The sequence below is a fragment of the Crocuta crocuta genome, unplaced genomic scaffold (assembly GCF_008692635.1).
Source record: "Crocuta crocuta isolate KB4526 unplaced genomic scaffold, BGI_CrCroc_1.0 scaffold19, whole genome shotgun sequence".
In the NCBI taxonomy this organism is placed as follows: domain Eukaryota; kingdom Metazoa; phylum Chordata; class Mammalia; order Carnivora; family Hyaenidae; genus Crocuta; species Crocuta crocuta.
In genome coordinates this window covers 2,727,625-2,732,915 of record NW_027551565.1, presented here as the reverse complement: position 1 = coordinate 2,732,915, position 5,291 = coordinate 2,727,625, and the positions used below count along the sequence as shown (strand labels likewise).

The window sequence follows — 5,291 nt, the reverse complement described above, 5'->3', positions numbered from 1 at the left end:
TTTAATATTTATTTATTTTTGAAGGAGAGACAAGAGCGTGAGTTGGGGAGATACAGAGAGAGAGAGGGAGACACAGAATCTGAAACAGGCTCCAGGCTGTGAGCTGTCAGCACAGAGCCCGACATGGGGCTCGAACTCACGGACCATGAGATTATGACCTGAGCTGAAGTCAGACGCTTAACTGACTGAGCCACCCAGGCACCCCGAATATACTTTTAACATAAGGCTTCTCCACATAAGGTGGCAACATTTGGTATCTTACTTGCCTAAAATTGAGTACTTTTGATTTATTATTTGGATGATCATAGTATTTAGTGGTTGATGTTTAACTTTTTCTTTTAGAAGTATATTCTAAAAAAATTACAGTCAAAGATTAGTGATAGCAAACATTTGGTGAGTTTGGGGGGCATGAAACAAAGAGGAAAAATATAAACCTGACAATAAGAAATCTTCTCCTAGAATCTTCTTCAGATTTAGCTGTTTCGTCAGATAACATGTGGAACATTATTTTAAAACTCCAATGCAGAGTGAAATAACTTACCCACTTATCAAAAGAGTTTCATGTTTAAATTATGTCTTTTTCAGAAATCATACTCTGGGAGACAATGCTTCTAAATTTCCATTTCTTAAAATTGTCTCTAATGGCTGGTCCTGAAATTTTTATTGGATCCTTTCAAATTCATTTTTTTTTCAAAAGGATATGCAGTTACTAAGTTTACATGTACTTTATCTGAGTTTTGTTTGAGGATTTATCACAATAACTTTGCCAAGATTTATTTTTCATATCCTGTCTGTCTTATCAAATGAAGAGAGAGCATGGCCTGTCTCCTGATTACCAAGAAAGGAAATATTCAGGTTGGTTTCAGTCCATTTACAATATGTTGTTAAAGGGAAAGAGGAAGTGAGTTATTAAAGACCGTTTGAGTGGAGTGCTATAAATTCTTTTGACCTTCAGAGATAGCTTATGGAATTGGAGAAATCCTCTACCCATAAACACACTATATCAATGGTTTTTATAACCCCCCCAAGTCTTACACTTCTATATCTGCTCAAACCTAATCATTACAACACCAAGGGACAGAAGTAAATTGACAGAGGAAGTAATTATCCTCAACTCAGCCTAAACCGCCACTTCAGGGTGGCAAATTATGGAAGCACTAATTATGGAAACAAGCAAAGTAACTCACAAATAAAAGTCTTGACCCCTTTAATGGAGATGAAGTATAATTTTTTTTTCCTTTTTTATTTTTTAAATGTTTATTGGGATGCCTGGGTGGTTTGGTCTGTTAAGTGTCTGACTTCAGCTCATGTTATGATCTCATGGTTTGTGAGTTCAAGCCCTGCATCAGGCTCTGCACTGAGAGCGCAGAGCCTGCTTGAGAGTTTCTTTATCTCTCTCTCTCTCTCTCTCTCATTCTCTCTCTCTGTTCCTCCCCTGCTTACTCTCTCTCTCAAAATAAATAAATAAACTTAAAAAAATGCTTATTTATTTTGAGAGAGAAAGAGAGTATGTGTGTAGGCAGGAGGTGGGGCAGAGAGAGAAAATTCCAAGCAGGCTCTGCACTGTCAGCACAGAGACTGATGTGGGGCCCAACGTGGGGCTGGATCTCAGGAACCGTGAGATCATGACCTGAGGCGAAATCAAGAGTTGGACACTTACCCAACTAAGTCACCCAGGTGCCCCTAATTTTTTTCTTGACCAGCATTTCCTAAAAAGTCTTCCATGGAACAGAAGAAACAGCAATCTCCTTTTCAGGCTCTTCTAAATTGGAGAAATACAACAGACCTCAACCTTCCCTTGGAGATTCACAATTAGTGGTTCTGAGAAGGCCTGCAGTGAGGAGACTACCTCAGGGTATGTAAACTGAATCTTCTTTGGTGCAGAATTTTTTAGAATCTTACTAGCAATATTCCCCAGAACATGCCTAGAGGAATGCTACATTTGTGTGTCATCAGTTAAATTGATCTGTAATTAAATATAGAGACTTCCAATCATCTCATCTAGGGACCATTATATCCACTGCTCTGTTTGGCCACAGTCTCTCATCTCTCTCCAGCAATGGTGAGGCTGATGCCCTTTCCAGGCGGAAGAGAAATCCATGGTTTGTCACCCTTGCCAATACCAAAAATGTTGGAGAACCAAGTGGCAAAGCTGTTGCCATTGGCATCTTTCATGTGAACTACATCAAAGGAACAAGAGTGTCTCTCTCTGTTGGTGATCACACCAATTCTTCAAAAATATGGAACGCTTCACGAACTTGCATGTCATCCTTGCCCAGCAGCCTTGCTAATCTTCTCTGTATCATTCCAATTTTAGTATATGTGCTGTCATAGAGAGCACTAAGGGAATGCTACTTTAACAGCATCTTTCTGACTCTTTAAGAAATATTGGATCAAAATACTAAATTAATTTAACCACATATTCTCCTTGTGAACCTGGGTGGGTGGCTTTTAGTTAAAAGAAAAAAAAGTGAAAAAGTGACCCCCTGGAAGTAGCTGTCAGAATTTGACTTTCCAAAGAAGAACTTTGTTCAATTTCAAAATTATGAAATCAGGAAAGAAATGTGTCCATACAAACAATATTTTAAAAATATAACATAAAGAGGAAGCTGAGCACCTAGTCTGAGCCCAGATCGCTCAGAGCCTTATAAATAATATGACCATTCATCTGGAGCAGGATTATACCCATTGTTCCTGTGTAATTATTAGTAATGTTCCCTTCCACTCACAAAAGTGTCTTGGTACAGACAATAAAGTATATGACCGCCCTACCTGCATGCCACTCTAAAAAATTTGGTGAGTCTGTCATATGCACAGGATTCTGATGATCTCTCTCTGGGGAGGTACAGTGAGGCCAGGGTAAGAGTAACCTAAAACGTTGAGGCCTCAAATGAAACTTTGGGGGAAAATTACTGACATGTTAGTTAGATTAGGTCCACTGTCAAAACTATCACTGTAGCCAAGTGATAATTAAGAGAGTGAAGTGGAAATCTAGTTAAATTAAACATTTAAACATTTTTAACTTTTATTTATTTATTTTGAGGGGTGGGGAGGGGACAGAGAGAGAGAGAGAGAGAGAGAGAGGGAGAATCCCAAACAAGCTCCATGCTGTCAGCACAAAGCCCCACAAGTGACTCCATCTCATGAACTGGAGATCACGACCCGAGCCAAAATCAAGAGTTAGGATGCTTATGCGACTGAGCCACCCAGGCTCCCCAAATTGAGAAGTCTGTAGTTAAAGAACTAACAAATGGGGTGGGGTGCCTAGGTGGCTCAGTCGGTTAAGCACCCAACTTCAGCTCAGGTCATGATCTCACGTTTCGTGGGTTTGAGCCCTGCATCGGGCTCTGTGCTGACAGCTAGCTCAGAGCCTGGAGCCTGTTTCGGATTCATTGTCTCCCTCTCTCTCTGACCCTCCCCTGCTCGTGCTGTCTCTCTCGCTCTCTCTCAGAAATAAATAAAACATTAAAAAAAAAAACTAACAAATGGGGAAGGGGGAGGATTTGAAGCCAAGAGTCTGTGTTTCTCAATATACTTTGAAACATGTCCATCTTACACAAAATTTTGAACAAATGAACTCTCATTTGTATTTATTACCTTTTATAAAAAGTAAATGATTTAATTTTCCCCTTTTGATTCCTAATACTCAGCATTTATTCAGGCAGGTTGGAGATTGGCTTGATCCAAGCATGTGACAGACTTTGTTCTTGGGAGTTCTGGATTCCAGTGTCCTGGTTACCAAAGCAAAGTCATGAATAATTTCTTTGCCAAAAGTGATCACGCATGTGATTATGTACCTTGAGCATTTTAGAGGGTCATTTCATCTCTACTCAGCATTTTCAAAAATCAAACTCTTCTAAAAGACCTCAGACCTGCTTTTTGGTTTAATTAAAACTACATCAAAAAGTAAATAGATATTAGAGGAACTCTCATACTTTGGTGACTTTCCTTTATTGTGCCATAATCAAAGAGGATCATAAAAATGTCTAGGGCTAGAGAAGCTTTCGAAAATTAAATTTGTGGAAGGTTTACTATGAACATGTTGTAAATCTTTTTCAGTCCGTGTGTGGTCCAATCAAGAGACTTATTTAATATCAGAAATCTTGAATGATGAAGACCATGGCTTTGATTCTTTCTTTTCTTTCTTTCTTTCTTTCTTTCTTTCTTTCTTTCTTTCTTTCTTTCTTTCTTTCTTTCTTTCACTATGGCTTTAATTCTTCAAATAAATACAGAATAGTCCTGGAGATGACACAAACGTTCCAGAACTTCTCCTAGTATTTTGGGGGCAGGGGTTATCACCTGGGAAATTTGAGCTTTCAGCTCAGCTGGTTTTCCAGATGAGTGGCTTAATGTATCAGATTCTCAGCATTAGCAATCAGTCATCCTCAAGGTCATGAAGACTATGTGGATGAACCAACATGACTTCTCTTATAAAATGATGAATACATTTGTCCAAACCCATTGAATATACATCACCAAAGTGAACTGTAGTGCAAACTATGGACTTTGGGGGATGATATGTTAATGTGGGTTCATCAGTTGTCACCATTGTACCATTCCGTGTGGAATGTTGACAATGGATGAAGCTATGCATGTGGTGGGGAAAGGGTAAATGGGAAATCTCTGTACCTTCCTACCAATTTTGCTGTGAACCTTAAACTGCTCTCTAAAGAATTCAAGTTTAGGGGTCCTGGGTGGCTCAGTCAGTTAAGCATCCCGACTCTTGATTTCAGCTCAGGTTGTAATCACGTGATTTATGAGACCGAGTCTCACATCAGGCTCTGTGCTGACAGTGTGCAGTCTGCTTGGAATTCTCTCTTCCCTCTCTCTGCCTCTCCCTCACTCACACTTGCTCGCTCTCTTTCTCTCAAAATTGAATAAAAACTTTTTTTTAAATTAAAGCTTAACTTAAAAAATGGTGAATATTAGTTTCATGCATTCCTCCCACTCTCTTCCCAGTTCCCCCACCTTTGACTATGGGTAAAAAAAAAGTCTAAAATCTCTGAACTTGAGATTCAAGTATTTTCATTTCATAATCTGACAAAAACTTATTTTTTAATGAAGGTTCTTTCCATTTGCTAGTGTATCAACACACCCTGTACTACCATTTTCATGGCCCTTTCCTTCTTGCCCTGAAATCCTGGATTTGATGGCTCCCCCTTTGTTTTCCCTCTCCACCCTAACACTATTGGTTCCTCCCTGTGCTCCTCCTGAAGCATGATTTGCATATTAACAGAGAGGGCTTTGAGCTCATTGCGCTGTAGTTAGTAGAATATGTATCAGTGGCCAAG

The 5,291-nt window shown here is 39.3% G+C and overlaps 1 non-coding gene across 1 annotated transcript; it reads right to left on the bottom strand.

The window, feature by feature from the left end:
- Positions 1 to 2,234: 2,234 nt before the first annotated feature.
- LOC144220028 (U6 spliceosomal RNA) lies at positions 2,235 to 2,341 on the bottom strand. Its single transcript, XR_013331592.1, has one exon. It is a non-coding gene; the product is annotated as a U6 spliceosomal RNA (small nuclear RNA).
- Between the last annotated feature and the right edge of the window lie 2,950 nt (positions 2,342 to 5,291).